Consider the following 21,635-nt stretch of genomic DNA (forward strand, 5'->3'; position numbering starts at 1 on the left):
TATAAGTAGCATGAAGTCAGAATATGAAAGAATCTTTAAGCCAAGCAGAAGAATTTAGACTTAACTTACCAGTATCAGAAAGCCAAAGCAATTACCAAGTCTGAAAAATTTGTTGTTCAGCTGTTTTTCAGTTGTATCTGTCTCTTTGTGACCCCATTTGGAGTTTTCTTGGCAAAGATAGTGGAGTGGTTCGCCATTTCCTTCTCCAACTCCTTTACTGAGGAGGAAATTGAGTCAAACGAGGTTAGGTGGGTTGCTCACGGTCATACAGCTAGTAATGTCTAAGGTCAGATTTGAACTCAGATCTTCCTGACTCCAGGTCTGGTGCTCAATTCACTGCAACATCTAGGTATCCTCTGAAAATCTAGACTTAATCACTTCCTTTCTGAACTCCAGTCCAATGTCAGCAGCTACTTACTAAACATTTCCAACTGCACATTCTGAAAATCAACACAGTCAAAACAGAACACATTAGCCTTCACCAGAACCAGCCCCTGGTTCTTCCTAACTTTCCTTCTTTTTTTAAATTTTATTTAAGAGAACACTACCAGCCCTTCAATCAGACAGCTTCACAAACTCAGAGTTCCTCAATTCTTCCCTCTCTCACTTCTCATATCCAATCAGATGGTAAGTCTTATCAAGTCATTCTTGACAACATCTCTCCCACTCTCAAGATCATTTCCCTAATTCAGGACCTCATCCCCTCTTGCCTGAATTACAATGATAGTCACCAATTACAATGATAGTCACCAAATCAGTTTCCTGGTCTCTCCTCTTTCCAATCCATTCTTTGCAAAGTGGCCAATCAAATATTTCTAAAGCTCAAATCTATGAAGGTCACATCCTTGGACAGGAAGCTCTCATAACTTCCTGTCTCTCAGATAAAATGCAAACTCCTCTTTTTGAAAGATCTGTCATACACTGGTTTTCTTAGCTTACAGGTTTTTCTTCTCTTTTGCAGTCTTCATTGCAGAGCTTCACATAAAGCTACTTCTTCGATCTCTGTGCCTTTGTTCAAGCCTTCTCTTCATGTCTGAAATGCCTGCTCTCCTCCCACTCCCTAGATTCCTTCAAGACTTAGCTCAATTGCCACCCCCTATATGAGACTAATTATGACCCCCTCAGTTGCTTATGACCTCTGTACAGTTATTAATGTCCTCTGTATGTTCATATTATTTTCTCCCTCCCACAATATATTGCAAGCTTTCTGAGGGCAGAGACTATTTCATTTTTGTCTTAGAATCCTCAAAATCTAGTACAGTCTCTGACACTTAGTAGAAATATAATATATCCTTGCTAAATGAATTAGTGGCTTTTGATCAAAAGATCTATGTCTGAGTCCCAGCTCTAATACTTACTACCCATATTACTGAGCAAACCATATAATTTGTCTAAACCTCAATTTCCTCATCTGCATTAGAGAATAAAAGCAAAAAAAAATACATATCTTGGATGATTCTTTGAGGGCAAGCCTTAAAGAGAGTACTTTGGCCATTAAACATTTGACTCACTTCCCAGAGATTGTTGCTAAAAACAACACTATATTAGAATATCAACTCATTTGTATCTCTTTTGAAAGAAGGATGATAGTTACAAATATCATACCTTCATGAAGCAGAGTAGTGGAGGATAAGACCAGTCTAGCAAAAGCTTAGCAAGGTAGCCAACTAAGGAAAATCAAAACTGAAGAAAAATGGAAAAGATCTGCAAAAATTATTACAACCGCTTTTCTTCATCAAGGTGAGTGGAACCACCACATTTGATCCCTAACATAACAATCCCTGATGTACATAAATGGCAACAAAAAGAATAAAAAATATGAAAAGCAGCCAAATTGGAACTCTGCATGTGCCTGCATATGTTTACACATAGGCACGTATATGTGTATATACATGCATGTATGCATACACACTACATATACATATATGTGTATATATAGATATATATTATTGGCCTCATTTGTACTAGAAGTAGTAGAATTGTGAGAGTATTAAGAGACTGATTTATAAGCTATCTAAAGGAAGGGAAACTACCAAAGTTGTGGGGAAACTCAGACCTTATTAATTCCACAAATAGGTAACTAAGAAAATATCTACAACTACCAACATATGCCTATTCTCCTGGCTATAAAAAAAATTTATGAAGAGCATCTATGAATGTTTTGAAGACAAGCTCAATGAGAGTTTTAGTATGGAACAAGGAGGCTTAAACATAAAATATTCAATATTTCTTACTGCTCCACAATTGACTATAAGATGTAAAGAAAATAAGATGCCTCAATGTTTATTATATTTGATCATGAAAAGAGTATTTATCTATACAGTTACTAGAATATAGAGAATAAGATACCACCTCAGAGATTCTTGTACAAGTTATCTCCCAGAATCACTTAAGATTCCATGGAAGATATACCAATAGAAATAACAACAGAGGATTCAATGACCATCTGAAAGCGAATATGAGGAAAAGCATAAAATGGGGAAATAATGCTCACTTAATGCATTCTACACTATGATTAAGGAGATCCAGTGAAGATTAAAGGTCTATGAGAAATTCCCAAGGATAGTAAGGTATTCCATCCGCTTTTGTTGTCAGATTACACTGTACTTTTTCATATAATTTTTTAATTATCAATTCTTTTTCTCCCCTCCCACCTCCTGCCCCCTAAAAAAAGAAGCAAAATAACAAATATGCATAGTTGTAATATCGTTCATGATAAATCATATAAGGACAAGCAAAACGAGTTTCTAAATTAAACATGTCCAAAAATGTGTGACTTATTCTGCATATTTATTTAGTCTACTACCTCTCTGCCAGGAGGTAGATAGCATTCTTCATCATTAATTTTCTGGAATCAGAACTGGTCATTGCATCGGTTAGAGTTCTTAAGTCTTTCTAAATTCTTTCATTTTACAATGTTGCTATTGTAAATTAATCTCCCAGTTTTGCTCACTTCATTCTGTCCCTTTCAGACATGAATAGGCAATTTTTCAGATAAAGAAATCAAAACTATCAATAAGCACATGAGAAAGTGTTCTAAATCTCTAATAATTAGAGAAATGCAAATCAAAACAACTCTGATGTACCACCTTTCACGTAGCAGATTGGCTAAAATGACAGCAGGGGAGAGTAATAAATGTTGGAGGGGATGTGGCAAAACTGGGACATTAATGCATTGCTGTTGGAGTTGTGAATTGATCCAACCATTCTGGATGGCAATTTGGAACTATGCCCAAAGGGCTTTAAAAGACTATCTGCCTTTTGATCCAGCCATACCACTGCTTGGTTTATACCTCAAAGAGATAATAAGGAAAAAGACTTGTACAAAAAGATTTATAGCCACACTCTTTGTGGTGGCAAAAAATTGGAAAATGAGGGGCACCCTTTGATTGGGGAATGGCTGGACAAATTGTGGTATCTGTTGGTGATGGAATACTACTGTGCTGAAAGGAATAATGAACTGGAGGAATTCCATGTGAACTGGAATGACCTCCAGGAATTGATGCAGAGTGAAAGGAGCAGATCCAGGAGAACATTATACACAGAGACTAATACACTGTGGTACAATCAAACATAACGGACTTCTCTACTTACAGCAATGCAGGAATCCAGAGCAAGGCTGAGGGACTTATGAGAAAGAAAACTAGCCACATTCAGAGGAAGAACTGTGGGAGGGGAAACACAGAAGAAAAACAACTGCTTGAACACATGGGCTGATGGGGATATTATTGGGGATGTAGACACTAAGTGATAGCTCTAGTCCAACTATGAATAATATGGAATTAGGTCTTAATCAATGATACATGCAAAACCCAGTGGAATTGTGCATCAGCTAAGGAGGGTTAGGGGGTTTGAGGGAGAGGAAAAGAACATGAAACATGTAACTATGGGAAAATATTCAAAAACATTTTTTCAATAAATAAATAAATGAATAACTGGAACTGTCCCTTTCATCACTTCTCATGACACAATATTATTCTATCATATTTATATTTTTAATTTGTTCTGCCATTTCTCAACAGACAGTAAGAGGACCATGTATTGAGTGCATAAATCCCTAAGACAAGCCTTCTGGAAGAGGTCTAAAATCACACAAAGGAATTGGGTTCATCTACTTACACAGGAAAGAACAAATGGATAAAGAATATCTACTGCCCAGATTTTAATATGCATCTGAATGGACTGCCATTGTGCTTATCCAATGGTATGAATATCTAAAACAATCAATATATATGTAAGATGAGCTTGGCCCAGAGTTGAAAAGGAAGACGAAATAACACAAAATTGCAAAGTATTTTAATTTAACTCGAGGTTATGTGTAATGGCAAGGATCCATCTTTTCAAGTTAAACATTTCATCCATGTTGTCGTGTGTCAGAGGGATTTGAAATGTCACTGCTGCAAAAGAACCGACAATGAATATTGTAGAAAGGACAATGGAAGATCTCTGATAGATATGAGCTTGCTATAACATATAAGCAACTAAGAACTCTGATGAATTGAGGTAAAAGATGCCATCAAAGAGTTGTATGGGAAAAAAATGTGGAGTATACAATCTGCTCTATAGGCAATCCCATGATATCAGGAGAAAACAAGAAAGAACTCCTATACCATGGGCAGACCCCCAGTGGAGAAATTTGGGATGGATATAAATGAGAGTCTTGGAGAATAGGCAAGGATGGATGGATCAATCTGTCATTGAACATAACTCCCAGGCATTTGATAGCACAGATGCATTTGAGTTAAATATGAGCTGTTATCATTTTAGGATCTGTACACTGGTTCAAGCCAACTGGGAAAAAAATGAAGACATACGTGAAACCAAAAAACTTTTGAACAAGTGAAATCAATGCAGCTAGAAAAATGGGAAACAGTTCATTGAGAAATATATTTATAGCAAATTTCTCTGACATGGATGTAATATGCAGGCTAAATGAGGAACTGGTACCAACATATAAGGAAAAAAGACAAAGATCAGTAATCAAAAGTTATAACCAAGCAGTTTTCAAATAAAGCAACACAAGCAAGCAATAACCAAATTTTTAAAAATCCAAATCACCAATATTTATAGAAATGTACTTTAAAATAATTCTGAGATCCCATCTCACATTCATCAGATTGGCAGATTACAAAAGTTGAAAATGGCAATCAAAGCAATAGGAAGACGCTACTGAAGCACTACTGAGGGTACTGTGAATTGGTCTAACCATTCTGAAAATCTACTTGGAACAAAACCCCTCAAAATATTAAATTGTAGATATCCTTTTACCCATCAATACCACTTCTGGGCATAATCCTCGAAGAAGTCAATGGGAAAGGATTCATATGAACCAAAATATTTATAGCAGCATTTCTTGTTGTAGCATTAGGAACAAGGCAGATAATCCTAGTTAGGAAATGACTGAGCAAATTGCGGTGCATAAATGTATTGAAATATTAATGTACCATAAGAAATGATAAAGATGATGAATTCAGAGAAACTTGGGAAGATTTGTGTGATCCGATGCAAAGTAAAATGGTCAGAAATCAACTAATGTATATCACAGTATAAAGAAAAACAACTTTAAAAAACTGAAGGCTTTTATTCATTCAATGGTCAACTGTGACTAATGATTTAACATGCTGTTGACCTGTGGGCAGAAAAGTAATGTACAAAATGAGATGAATTTTCATAAATGGTCAATATATTAAGCTATATTTGACTATACTTATTTTTCATAAAGAAGAGTTTCAAGAAGGGTGGAGTACTCAGTGTATAATGATAAGGATGAAAAAAAGAAGGAAAGGGGCACCAATAAAACATTTTTAAAATATCAGAAGAGGACTAGAGGGGAATTCTGGGAAGATGGTAAGCAGCAAGGCTCCAGACCTCCATAAAGCCCTTCACCAGACCAAGGAAAAAATATTACAAGCTGCTAAGAAGAAGTCATTAAGATTCCAGGGAACCACAGTTAGGATAACACAGAATCTGGCTGCATCTACATTGAAGGACCGGAAGTCATGGAATATAATATTCCAGAAAGCAAGAGAGCTAAGAGAATTAACTATCCAGCAAAAGTGACTATATTCTTGCAGGGGAAAGTATGGTCATTTGACAAAATCAAAGACTTCCAAGCATTCATAAAGAAAAAACAAACTTAAACAGAGAGTTTGCTGCTCAAACACAGAACTCAAGAGAATCACCATAAGGTAATTAAGAGAGTGAGGGGAAAAAAACTTTTTCTTTAAGGGACCCAATAAGCTCAATCAACTTATATCCATATAAGAAAAGAAGATATTGGTAACACTTAAAAATTGTTATTATCAACAGGGTAGATAGAAGACATATACTTAGAGGGAACAGGGACAAACTATATAGGATGAAATGTCAAGATATATGTACGTGTGTGTGTGTATGTGTGTGTGTGTGTGTGTGTGTGTGTGTGTATAAAGAGGTAAGAAAAAGTAGAGAATATTAAGAGAAATGGGAAAACTGGATTAAATTTATATTTCATAAAGAAGCGCATGCGATGAGCAGGGGAGAAAACCAATACAATGGAAGGGCAAAGAGGTTGGAGAAAGAAAATACTTAATTCTTTAATGCATTGAAATTAACTTAAAGAGGGAAGATCAATCAGATCCATTAAGGCAGAGAATTGATTTGTACCCTATAGAAAAATAGAAGGGTAACAAATGGTCTGATGGGGAGGGAAATAATAATTATGAAGGGAGAGGGTGGGAGTGGGGGCAGCGTAGCTTTAAAGAACAATAAGAGGGGAATAAGAAGGGAGGGGGAGAAAGGGAAGTACAGTAAAGGAGGGGATTTGAGGAACTGATTAAAAACAAAACACTGGTATAGAAGGAAATAGTGAAAGAAGAAAGGGAAGGACAAGGAGAGGGAATCAAAATGTCTGGGAAAACACAATTGATAATTATAACTCTGAATGTCAATGGGATGAACACGCCAATAAAAAGGAAGCAAATAGCAGAGTGGATCACAAACCAAAATCCTACTATATATTGTCTACAAGAAACACACATGAGACAGGTAGAGATACATAGAGTAAAAATAAAAGGCTGGAGCAAAATCTATTGGGCTTCAACTGTGAAAAAGAGGGCAGGGGTTGCAATCATGATTTCTGACAAAGCCAAAGTAAAAATAGATCTGGTTAAAAGAGATAGGCAAAGTAATTATATCCTGATAAAAGGCAGTATAAACAATGAAGAAATAGCAATACTCAACATGTATGTACCAAATGGTATAGCATTTAAATTTCTAAAGGAGAAACTGGCAGAGCTCAAGAAGGAAATCAATAATAAAACTATACTAGTAGGAGACCTGAACCTTCCCCTATAAGATCTGGAGGAAAATAACTAGGGGCAAAAAGGAATATACCTTCTTTTCAGTACCACATAGAACATTCACAAAGATTGACCATGTACCAGGGCATAGAAGCATGGCAAACAAATACAGAAAAGCAGAAATAATAAATGCAACTTTACAAGACCATAATGCAATAAAAATCGTTATTAGCAAGGATATATGGAGAGGCAAACCAAAAACTAATTGGAAATTAAATAATATGATTCTCCAAAATAAGTTAAAGAACAAATCATTGAAAGAATTAATAGCTTCATTGAAGAGAATGACAACAATGAGACATCTTACCAAAACCTATGGAATGCAGCCAAAACAGTAGTAAGGGGAAAATATATCCTTGAGTCCATATATTAACAAATTAGGGAGGGCAGAGGTCAATAAATTGGGCATGCAACTTAAAAAACTAGAAACTGAACAAATTAAAAATCCCCAGATGAAAACTAAATTAGAAATACTTGAAATCAAAGGTGAAATTAATAAAATTGAAAGTAAAAGAACTATTGAATTAATAAATAAGACTAGAAACTGGTACTTTGAAAAAAACAGATAAAATAAACAAAGTACTGGTAAATATAATTTTTAAAAAAAGGAAAGAAGAAAACCAAATTTATAGCATCAAAGATGAAAAGGGAGACCTCAACTCTAATGAAGAGGAAATCAAGGCAATCATTAAAAGCTATTTTGCCCAAGTATATGGCAATAAATATAGCAATCTAGGTGATATGGATGAATATTTACAAAAATATAAATTGCCTAGATTAACAGCAGAAGAAATAGAATTAAATAATCCAATATCAGAAAAAGAAATTGAACAAGCCATCAAAGAACTCCCTAAGAAAAAATTGTCAGGGCCTGATGGATTCACAAGTGAATTCTATCAAACATTCAAAGAACAACTAATCTCAATACTATACAAATTATTTGATATGATAAGCAAAGAAGGAGTTCTACCAAATTACTTTTATGACACTAATATGGTACTGATTCCAAAGCCATGCAGACCAAAAACAGAGAAAGAAAACTATAGAACAATTTCCCTAATGATCATAGATGCAAAAATCTTAAATAGAATACTAGCAAAATGACTCCAACAAGTAACCAAGAGGATTATCCATCATGATCAGGTGGGATTTATACCAGGATTGCAAGGATGGTTCCACATTAGGAAAACCATCCACATAATTGACCATATCAACAAGCTAACAAACAAAAATCACATGATTATCTCAATAGATGCTGAAAAAGCCTTTGACAAAATACAACACCCATTCCTATTGAAAACACTATAAAGTATAGGAATAGAAGGACTTTTTCCTAAAAATAATAAACCGTATATATCTAAAACCATCAACAAGCATCATATGCAATGGGGATAAATTAGAAGCCTTTCCAATAAGATCAGGAGTGAAACAAAGATGCCCATTATCACCTGTATTATTTAACATTGTACTAGAAACACTAGCAGTAGCAATTAGAGAAGAAAAAGAAATTGAAGGTATTAAAATAGGCAAAGAGGAGACCAAGCTATCACTCTATGCAAATGATATGATGGTCTACTTAAAAAATTCTACAGAATCAACTAAAAAGCTAGTAGAAATAATCAACAACTTTAGCAAAGTTTGCAGGATACAAAATAAATGCACACAAATCATCAGCATTTCTATATATTTCCAACACATCTAAGCAGCAAGAGTTAGAAAGAGAAATACCCTTTAAAATCACCTTAGACAACATAAAATACTTGGGAATCTGTCTACCAAAACAAATACAGGAATTATATAAAACACAACAATTAAAACTAGATCTAAACAACTGGAAAAACATTGACTGCTCATGGGTAGAACGAGCTAACATAATAAAAATGACCATTCTGCCTAAATTAATTTACTTATTTAGTGCCATACACATCATTCTACCAAAAATTACTGAATTAGAAAAAACTATTACAAAGTTCATTTGGAAGAACAAAAGTTCAAGAATATCAAGGGAAATAATGAAAAAATGTGAAGGAAAGTGGTCTAGCAATAGCAGATATCAAGCTGTACTATAAAGCAGTAGTCATCAAAACAATATGGTACTGTCTAAGAGACAGAAGGGTGGATCAGTTGAATAGATTTGGGGTAAGTGACGTCAGCAAGACAATGATAAACCCAAAGAGCCCAACTTTGGGGACAAAAATCCACTATTTGACAAAAACTGCTGGCAAAATTGGAAAACAATATGGGAGAGATTGGGTTTAGATCAACATCTCACACCCTACACCAAGATAAATTCAGAATGGGTGAATGACTTGAATATAAAGAAGGAAACTATAAGTAAATTAGGTGAATGCAGAATAGTATACTTGTCAGATCTCTGGGAAAGGAAAGCTTTTAAAACCAAGCAAGAGTTAAAAAAATTACAAAATGTAAAATAAATAATTTTGATTATATTAAATTAAAAAGAACAAACAAAACAAATGCAACCAAAATCAGAAGGGAAACAACAAACTGGGGGGAAATCTTTATAACCAAAAAGTCTGACAGAGGTCTAATTAAACAAATATACAAGGAACTAAATCAATTGTATAAAAAAATCAAGCCATTCCCCAATTGATAAATGGGCAAGGGACATGAATAGGCAATTTGCAGATAAAGAAATCAAAACTATGAATAAACACATGAGAAAGGTTCTAAATCTCTAATAATTAGAGAAATGCAAATCAAAACAACTCTGAGGTATCACCTCTCATGTAGCAGATTGGCTAAAATAAAATAGCAGGAGAGAGTAATGAATGTTGGAGGGGATGTGGCAATATTGGGATATTAATGCATTGCTGGTAGAGTTGTGAACTGATCCAACCATTCTGGATAGCAATTTGGAACTATGCCGAAACAGCGCTAAAAGACTGCCTGCCCATTGATCCAGCCATACCATTGCTGGGTTTGTACCCCAAAGAGATCATAGGGGAAAATACTTGTACAAAAATATTTATAGCTGCGCTCTTTGTGGTGGCAAAAAAACTGGAAAACGAGGGTATGCCCTTCAATTGAGGAATGGCTTAACAAATTGTGGTATATGCTGGTGATGGAATACTACTATGCTGAAAGGAATTCCATGTTAACTGGAACAATCTCCAGTAACTGATGTTGAGTAAAAGGAGCAGAACCAGGAGAACATTGTACACAGAGACTGATACACTGTGGTAAAATCAAATGTAATAGACTTCTGTACTAACAACAATGCAATGATCCAGGACAACTCTGAGGGATTTATGGAAAAGAATGCTACCCTCATTCAGAGGAAGAACTACAGTAGTGGAAACACAGAAGAAAAACAACTGCTTGAACACTTGGGTTGATGGGGACATGATCGGGGATGTAGACTCGAAAGGACCACACCAATATAACTATTAATAATATGGAAATAGGTCTTGATCGATGACACATGTTAAAACAAGTGGAAATGCACGTCAGCTATGGCGGGGGGGTGGGTTGAAGAGGAAAGTAAGAACATGAATCATGTAATCGTAGAAAATTTTTCTAAAAAACAAAATGCAAAATGCAAAAAAATGAAATAAAAAATAAAATAAAATATACAGAAGAAAACAAAAACTTCACAAGAGGACACAAAGAATTTTGTCACAATCATGTTAAATTGTTTTACATAAAAAACTATCAGAAAAGCATGACTCTTTTTTGTTTTTCATATACTGAAATGTTTTTTTTCTTGATGACCATAAAGTTTATCATTTTTTTAAAAAATCTAATTTTCAAAAATGAAGGCATTTGTTCTAAACAACTGGGCTAAAGTTTAGGAATATGAGTGCAGCAATTCACTCCCTTCCCATAGACTCCAAAGCATTTTGGTGTATATAAAAGATGAGCATCTCCTAGACAGGACAAACCCTGTGGCTGAGGTCACTAATACCACTGTTATAAACAATATCCTCAGCCTTTCCCCTATAGATACTCATTCTATGGAAAGAAAGTATGTCTCATAGGGGATGGGATATATAGTAGAAGAACTGGACAGAAGGAACTTGTCTTCTGGTGATGTATTTGTTCATGAAAAGACATGAAAATGTATCAACATTATTTATTTGACCCAACACTTACTTAATTATGTCACTCTAGAACATCAACCTCCTGAGTCTCAACATCCCCATCTAATACTTGCACTACCTATGTCAAAGGACTAATGTGAAAAAATAAAGCATTTTTTAATCCTTCAAGTGGTCATAATAATAATACCTAATATTTATCTACCATTTTCCATTTGCAATGTGCATGCTACACATTTTCTCATTTGAACATTATAACAATCCCATCTGGTAAAGTTAACTATAATCATCAACATTATCACCATTTTAAAGATAAGAAAACTGAGGAGAGGTTTATCAAATAAGTTGCTTAAATGTAGCCCATACAGAGGTATGATCTGAATCCAGGTCTTCCTGACTCTAAATCTAACACTGAATTTGCTGCTGTCTACGAAAATGGGATTTTTAATTATATCATTGTAGTTATTATTATTGATGATATCCTTTGACATTGTTTGAACACATACGCCCAAATAAAGCCAAAAAGTACAGTTCCTCAACTCGCAATGTTCCCAAAAATGTCAACTGGCTTTAGGTTGGCCACTGTATCTAAAATTTGTACTTTGGGCTGATTAGAGCTAATGCAACAGGTGCCACTTTCACAGGTCTCAAGAAGATCAAATATTGCCTAACTGGCCAGCCTTCTCTCCCATTCCATCCCTTCTCTTGAGTTTTCTGGTATCCAAATAGGATAATGCATGTCTCTCTTTTCAAACGTATGCTTCTAGGCTCTTCTTGCTCCTCCAGTGACTATGAGCTCTTTCCTTCCCAATCCATCTTCTAACTCTTTTATTTGATTCAATTGTAAGGTTAATTTCTTTGTCACTACCAACTGTTGCTTTATTATGCTATTGAAGGCAAATAGAATAATAAAAAACTCACAAAGTCCAATTTCTCCAAACCAATTATGTAATTTGTTTCTGTAAGAGCTGCCACATAAGCTGCCCATTAAAAAAAAAGATCTGATGCCCATAATATTCTTCTGCACCATTAAGCTGAAATGGTCAATTAATGATAATTACACATAATAATACATTACATTTCCATAGCACTTTTCCTCTTGGGAGCCCCAAACAATTCACCAACTTTACTAAGCTCAGTATTCTATAATATAATCCCCATGCAACTCCACTCTACCCCTCAAACTCCCCACTTCCTTCAAGCCTCCATATCTCCAACAAAATAGGGGTGCTTCCCATTTTTCTACTGGAAAACTAAGATGCATGGATGAATGAGTTCTATTTTGACTTGGGAAACACAAAATGGCCAAGGAAGAACAGATTTCAAACCTAGGAATACAGATTTGCCTTTCTAACTATTACATGGTTTTTATCTTAATTCTAACCATTGTATTTGGAAAGCTGAGGGACAGAAGTCTTCAGAGAGGTGGGAGGTGCTCAGGTGTTAAAACCACCTCCAAAATCAGCTAGTTTGGGAATCAATCAGCCTACTGACCTTCTGGGATCTAAACACTCACCAAGACCCCATTTCAAAAGAGAAGAGAAAAGACCCAACCAGGAGAAAGTTTTCAAAGAAGTACACTGGGACTGTAGAAGAAAATATGAAGAATACAAAAGAAAAATATGAAGGTGTGGGGTAAGGGAGAGAATGGAAAATGTAGATGGAAAAACTGCTTCCTTTCCTTTTTCTGATTATATAACAAAAACATCTTGGACATTTTCACCCATTCATGTTTTGATCTATCACAATTCTAGGGAGAAAGGGAGGAGGAAGAAGATGGCACCCACTAACTCTTGAAGCAGTAGGTTCCTATGTAAGTAGCTTTCCCAGGAACCATGATAACCACTTTCAATGGCTTACTTTGGCATAGACCTTAATCTAGTATGCAAGGTCTTCCACAATTTCTCCTCACTCTGTTTTTTAGCCTCATCTCCAATCATCCTGCTCCAGGAACTCTTCTATTTCTTTTCCAGAGATATCTTACTATCTCTGACCTTAGAGTCTAGAATTATATCCTGCCTCTCTTAATCCCATTCAGCCTTTAAAATAAGCCAATCCCACTTTCTCCAAGGTTTGTCAGGACCATTGCAACCCAGAGTTCTATTTCCTTCCAAACTCCTCTAGCACTTCCTTTCTATACCATTCATTTGACACTTTTGGATACATTTCCTCCATGGTTAGTTGAATTTTTAAGTGTATGTGTCTTCTCTCCCCAAATGGATGATAGCAAACTACTAGAGAGCAGGGACTGTGATGAAACCCAGTGCCTTTGTACATCAAGGGACTGTCCTTCATTTTTCACAAAATAAGTGCTGAATGAGTGAGTGAATAAAAGTGGTATTAACTGAAAGGTGGTAAGGTATAATGGATAGAGTGAAGGACTTACTGGCAGGAAGAATTGAGTTCAAATTCTGATTTTGATACATACAGGCTATGTGACCATAGTCAAATCAATTCTCAGAGCCTCAGAAAACTCTTCAACATCTGTCCCCTAAATTAGAAATGGTTTGCAATCTGCTCTGGGAGAAGGGGTTCCCACACTGAAAAAAATCTCAGACTATGCAATAGCAGTTGGGGGTCACCTAAAGAGGAAGCCAAACTAGGCATTGTACCTTGTACCAACAATATCCAGCAGACACAACCTTCACATGAGAGAGAGATTGGGAAAACAAATTGAAGGAAGCAGTAACTCTTTCAAGTCACTCCAGTTCCTTCTATTTAATATACTTAAGGAAGTGATTATTGGACTGACTAAAGTATCCAACTACTTGTTGAGAATAATTTATCCACTCTGGGGAAAAATTTAATAGAGTGGATTTGTATGTATTCAGGAAATATAGAATAATACATTTTGTGGAAGAAGGAGGAGGAGGGGAAAGGCACTTAATTAGTTAATTCTTATACTATAACTGAGAACCTTTAAGAAACTGATACTTATCAAGCTAACCATGATATATTCACATTTATAAAAGGCAATGCAGCACAGTCTAGATGTTGTCACTCAACTTGGAGAGCTTAAACTTAGCATCATCAGACCTGAATCTGAATCCCAGCTCTGCCCCTAAGTACTTTTGTGACCCTGAACAAGTCATTAACCTCTCTAGACCTCAGTTCCATCATCTGTAAAATGAGATGGTTGGACTAGATGACCTTTAGGATCTCTTCCAGTTCTGGCTCCAAATCCATTGAGCTCCTTTCACTTAGCCATACTACCTTCTAATACTAACACCATGGTTAACACATGTCAAGTGGTTAATAAATAAATGCTAGATGAATTAATTCTCTTTGTGACTCAATTTCCTTATATACAAAATAAGTTTTGAACTATAAGATCAGAGGATCACAGAATTTTAAGTCAAAAGGGATGTTGATAATCATTTAATCCTACATCCTCATTCTATAGTTGAGATTTAGGAAAGGAATTTTCTTACGCTCACATTACAGCACATAATGGTGGTGGCTTTAATGGGGATAACTCCATTGTACACAGCACAGCTAGAATTTGAACCCAGATCCTCTCATTCCAAATCCAGTGACTGTGCCACAGATTCAAAGCCCTTCCAAACCTAGAATATTCTATGACTATTTCTAGCATGGCTTAAGATGGAACACTAGCCAATATCCATAGCAAGGAAAAACAATTAGCAAATTCATGAATCAGTATTCTGTTTATAGCTCTACTATGAAAGACAAACGTTTGTTAACTTGAGTTAGACCGGAAAGGATTCACTGAACTGTGAAATATAAGATCAGAAGGAATTCAAACATATTTATTATGTATGCATGGGCACTGGTGGCTTTAATGAAAGCCAGACTTCTTAGTTAAAACAAATAATTGATTAACCTTGACAACAGAAGAACATACGAAGCACTAGCTCATGAATGGACCAGTTTTGAGTCCTTAACATGTCAAACATGAAGCAGAATTAGACACAAAAAGAGATTCAGTGTTTTTAGTTAATTAATAGGATCCCAAAAATAGAAACAGTGGAATTTCTGGGTCTCTACAACTTGGAGAACCACGGAGAAGTGGGATGCAGCAAAGGGAACCAGTCGAATATATAGGTCATATCAAATTCTGTCAAAAGAAAATCTAAGCTCTCAAACTCTGAATGACTTAAGTCTATATAAGTAGATCCAAAACATGCAGTTTCTGTAGCTTGTAACATACACTCTCATTCAGCCATGAAAATATAAAAGGAGAGTAGATTGCAGATGTTCAAAACAAAAGGAACTAAAATCTGGGTTCATTCTACCTTCAATGTAAAATTTCACTATGTATAATTTTACTTTGATTTATTAAAATATAAACTTGGCAATGAAAGTATCTTCTGTAAGTATTATTCTCACTGAATCAGGTTATATCATCTGCAAGAAACCTTATAGTCTGGTGGTTAAGGCACTGGCTACTTCATTGTCCTGGTTTCCTGCCTCCCCTCTTCACTATGTAAATGTGATACTGGGTATGTCATTTAATCACTTCAGATTGTGGTTTTTTGATCTGTCAAATGGGGATACTAAGACTTATTATGTGCCTCCAGAGCTGTTTGGAGGATTAATGAGATAATGTTTGTAAAGTGATTGGAGATAATCTGATGAAAAGCACTGTATAAATACAGAGCATTATTATTAAGTCACTAAGGAACAATAAAATGCGTAATAACATGCCTGTAGTAATCTATACTTAATTATGTACTTTTCTAATACCCAGAAGGTATGTATAAGCACAGATTGGTAAATTGCATTATATGGACATTTCATGAGGTCACTGGTCTTTAATGTTTAATCATGCCCCATTAAAATATAAAGATTTTAGTTTTTGGTCTTTGCCAATCACTACTGAGCTGTGCACATGTTAGGGTGTAAAATCACATAGGTATGGAAAAGATGATCATATTATTTCATTTTTCCAATTAAAGTCTTTCATCCTAATAGTCAAATCAGCAAGCTCTTATTAGCACATCCTACAGGGCCAGCATTGTGCTAAACAGATGTTCTGAAGATAAAAATGGTGCATAAGACGTGATTCCCTTCCTTCAAGGAGTCTTGGGGTCTGGTTGGGCAGGCAAGACTAAGAAACAACAATGCATTATACAAAACAGTATGTAATTAAGTGCTCAATTGTGTGCTACAAATTATAAATGCTATAGTATTTCAGAGAAAGAAAGTTTCAGGAAAGTCCTGGCCTGGGTCTTGAAGTATTGGTAGTATTTGGACAAAGGTAAGAGGTCCCCGGGAAGACTGGGAAGGATTTTCCAAGTGAGACTATCAAGAATGTGAAAAAAGATGGTTTCAGAGAAATCTGAGAAGACTTCTATGAACTAATACAGAACAAATGAAGTGAGTGGGACCAGGAGAAGCGCTGATACATAAAAACAATGTCGGTAAGACAAATAATTCTGAAAGTCTTAAGAAATTTTCTTATTGCAATGGCCTCTGGTTCAAGAGGACTGTTATGAAAACATGATACCCAACTCCTGTCAGAGATCTGATGAGCTCAGACCATAAAATGAATCATACTTTTTTGGACACGGCCAAAGTGTGAATTTGTTTTACTTGACTATAAATATTTGCTACAAGATTTTAAGGGTTTTTTTTTTAATGGGGAAAGAAATATAGGAGGGAGATAAATATTTGCTAATTGAAAAAAAATAATTTTATAAAGATATCCTAAGGGCCCTAAATAAACTACACCATTTGAGACCCTATAATTATTAAGTGACTTGCCCAGAATTTCACAGCTATTCAGTGTCTGGGCCCAATTTGAATTCAGGTCTTTGGGACTCTAGGCTCTGAGCTCTACTCACTGAGGAATCTAGCTGGTCCTAATGAAAAGCAATGGTATCCTTGTCCTTAAGGAATCTGGAATCTATACCTTTTCTCATAATATAAGTGGCCAAATTTACCATGGCCTTTCACAGTATCCTATTTTACTGAATGAATCACAACCAAGAATTTGGGGCAAATTTCAGCACCTATAAATAGACCTTACTCTAATCCAACCTTATTTTCCACTATTCTTCAAGGAAGGTTGATCTTGTTGACATCTAGCAAATACACTGTGTTCATACTACCTTTCACTCTTTCATTTATGCTGTTCCCTTTCCTGGAATGTTCTCTCCAAAAATACAAATTCCTACTCATTCTTCTAAGCCCAGCACATGTCCCACCTTGTTTGTGAAAGATTTTTTTTTGACTACTAGTCTTTATTACTCTCATCAGATCCATCCTTTTAGATCAGTTGTAGAAGTAGGAAATGAATAATGGGATGAATCTAGTGGATTCATAGCTGACCAAATAATCAGACCAACAAATAATAATAAATAATAATTATTAATACATTGATTAAAATGTCAAAAGGGAAAGAACTGTGTGACATACCACCAAACACCACCTTCCAGATTGGTATCAAATTTGAACAAAACTCTAGAGAGCATGCAAGTCAGATTTATTAAATTGTTAATACACTGAACAATGGACCCAAAAAATATCTCAAGTTGGAATAACCAAATAATACTAATGAGATGAAATTGAATAGAGATAAATATTATATTCTGAAGTTAAGCTAAAAAATTAACTCTGTAAGGTCAGGATGGAGAACTGGCTTAACATTAATTCATGTGAGGGGGAAAAAAGTTAGAAGATTTTAATTGACTACATATTTCATGGGTGCCCACATGGTCTAATGAAGATGCAAAAGTTGTGGGGAGGGACCTAATGTCATTTGGACTCCATTCATAGAAAGAGTGTCCAGGGCAAGGAATGGAATACCACTCCAATCTGGCCAGTCCAAATCTACACATTCAACAAATGCCAAATTCTAGCTAGGTGCCACATTTTAAAAGGGACGCAGAAACTAGAAGGTATTCCGAAGAGGATTAAAGGCATAGAAACTGTGCCATAAAACAAACAGTAAAGGTAGTAAGGATGATTAGCTAAAAAAAGAAAGAAAATTTGGAGAAAGACATGGTTGTTCTCTTTAGATATTTACAGGATTACTAGCATGTGGAAGAAGCATTAGGCAAATTCCATGGAACCTCAGTAGATAAGTTAAGAGTCAGATTTCACATCAAAATTAAAAAGAACTTTTTAATGAACCCATAAACAAAATGATAGGGAAGTAAAGGACCCCTGTCACTTGAAGTATTCTCAGGAAGCGCTCAGACTAAATAACTTTAAAGGCCCTTCTAACTCTAAAGTCTCCATGATCCTATACAAAAAATCATTTTGTTCATGTTTCAGACCCGGCAAAATATTCAATCTGCCTAGAGGGAATGCATCCAGAGTGTCTCCGGCTTGCATTGCTTCAATTCACTCCTATGTACCAACATGCCAACAGATGTGAGAACACAGGGTTGGTTCTTCAAGTAAAATTATGTGGTGTACAATTCTTGAAGCAAAACAATTCAAGTGTTCTCTGTGCCATGGTCAAACAAGTTTGTCTGGACAGGGAATTCAATGGAAGATGGTCGGGTACAAGTGATTAGGTTTGACACTCCATAGTTTTGTCCCTGGGGTCATGTGGAGTCTATGAATTCAATTAAAAGGAACATGACAAAAAATTTACTAGACTAGAAGAAGTTGGGAAACATGAGTTTTATTCCTGAATTTGCCATTAATTACTTAAATGACCTCAGGCAAGGCATTAGACCTCTGGTAGCCTCAATTTCTTTATCTGTAAAACGAGGGGCAGGTTCACAAATGTAGCAGACTCTTGGAGAGCCATTTCCCAACCTGAATTCATATTTACAGTTTGGGGATCCTGAGTGTGAGCAATTACTACTATTCTGAAGATTCTCAGGGTAAATCTGAGGGGTTTGGGTTTCTAGTACTGATGAATCCCCTTTGGTGTGCTTCCTGTTTTCAATCAAGCAACTGACTTCATTGGGTTTTGAAGAAAGGATTTATGAGAAAAACTTGTAAGAAGAATAGTTACAAAGATATTTCTCCAAAATCAGGAGCACGCTCTCCCTTCACACACAAAAGGTCCCTGGAGATAATGGAATCTATTGAAAGTACTATGCACAAGAATAAAAAATATGCATGGCAAAGGGGTTCCTCCAGACTCTTAGCACTAGAAGGCCTCTTCTTCTCTTTTCAAAGAGTCTTAACGAAGTTTCCATTAATTTTAGCTCTCTTCCTGGGTGGATCGTCTGGACCAGGCTTCTCCACTGCTGCTGGACTGGTAGGCTCTTCGATAGGGCTAGACCCCACTTCTGCTAGATTAGGCTACCTTTCCAGTGGTACTCTCTGACCCTCTTCTGCTGCTCAGATGCCAAAAGAATGGAAAACAATGTCTGTTGCCCTACAATTACTCCAGTTTTTGCAGTGCCCTAAAGTGCCTGAATACTTTCTTCTCAAGGTGCCTATTCATTCATCTCCCAACTCTCATTGCTGTAGGTACCACCTATAGTGGATACTACTTTCGACTGTTTCTAACAGGACTAATGGGAACCTCTGGATCTCCTGAATTCACCATAGCATTTGGCAACTTCAATCTTAGAACAGTTATTTACCTAATGGTAGGAAAGAATAAATATAAAAGAAACCAAGGTGCCAGGTATTCGTACATACATATTGACTGGGCTGGGGAATGAGGCCAGTTGCCTGACTTTACCTTGTAGCTCAAAGAAATATTCCCTTGAAAATGCCAAGTAGCTCAGTGGATTGAGAGACAGGCCTAGAGACGGGAGGTCCTAGGTTCAAATCTGGCTCAGACACTTCCCAGCCGTGTGACCCTGGGCAAGTCACTTGACCCCCATTGCCTACCCTTACCACTCTTCTGCCTTGGACCCAATACACAGTATTGACTCCAAGATGGAAGGTAAAGGTTTTAAAAAATAAAGAAAGAAAATGCCAAGAAAGGAGACTGAGAGATGGGCAGGTTACCTCCTTTGTATGTGAAGTCAGTTCTAGCTTAGCATTTCCTAAGTGATGAATTCTTCTGATTCCTCAAATGGTTAGAAGACTTTTCGTCTTCAATGTAGAAACATGGTTGAATTGGAAACATTCAGAGAATATTGCTCTAAGAGCTGAAACTAGGCAGAGAATGTCTGTATATGATTCAAGGACTAATCTCCCCTACCTTACTCCTCATTGACCAGCATAGCCTTCCTATATATACATTAAAAATATTCATAGCACCAATTAGGGGTAAGTAAAAAGGGGGGGGTGGGCACTCACTGATTAGCAAACAACTGAACAAAATGCAGTATATGAATATTTTAGCAGCATAAGAAATAATAAATTTGAGGAATTCTTAAAAACAGGAGAAAATTTACCCAGACAGATGCAAAGTGAAGTAAGCAGAACCAAGAAATCAAAATATACAATGGCTACAAAAACATAAGTAAAAAGGCAACTAACACCAAGTCTATCAGTGTATAATCACAATGATCAATCTTGGCCCCTGAGAATAGAAGTAAACTCATTTCCCTCCTTTCTTTGGAGAGGTGGGAGATTATTAGTGCTCAAAGTTGCAAATGCTTCAGTATGATCACAGGGTTTTTTGGTTTTGCTTAACTGTTTTCCTTTGCTCCAAAAGAAGATTCAATGAGGGATACAAGAGGGGATGATATCAGGAAATTACTGGTGTTAAAAAATGAATCACAAAGAACTATAAAGATTTCTGAAGTTTTTCCCACCAAAGACCTCAGATTTATGATTCTAAAAGGTTTTCCCTCCATAGTTCTGTTAGATTATCCAAGGTAACATAGGATGGTGTAAGTTTTAAAATCAATATTCAATGCCTCCAAAGTATGATATTTATAAGGATTTTATTAAAAGCGCAGGGAAAGAGTCCCAAATCACCCTTTACCATGCTGCCTCCTCCCCAAAAAGCCCCGTCACCACGCCCCCAACAACCATATTAAAACAGCCCGCGAAACCCACAACCAATAGGAAAAGGCTTAAGGAATTGCGGGTGTGGTGAAAGGGAGTTTGGGTAATGTAGTTTAAAGGGGTACAAGGTCTTTTCAAGTTTACAATGGTAAACTCTACTGAGAAACTCAATTCTCCAGGAATATGGTTGTGTCACAGAAAATGAAAGATTATCGCAAAAAGTTGCTCCTTTTCTCTACTTTTCCTTATTCCCCGCCATCTATACATAAGTTCAATGAAAAGAGCACCGAACTTTTAAGTCAGAAGATTTCAGTTCAATCTCAGGGGTCATATTTACCATGTGATCTTTGGCAAATAACTTTTCCTCTCTGGCCTCAGTTTTCTCATCTATAAA

This window comes from Gracilinanus agilis, chromosome 5, assembly GCF_016433145.1.
Source record: "Gracilinanus agilis isolate LMUSP501 chromosome 5, AgileGrace, whole genome shotgun sequence".
In the NCBI taxonomy this organism is placed as follows: Eukaryota; Metazoa; Chordata; class Mammalia; order Didelphimorphia; family Didelphidae; genus Gracilinanus; species Gracilinanus agilis.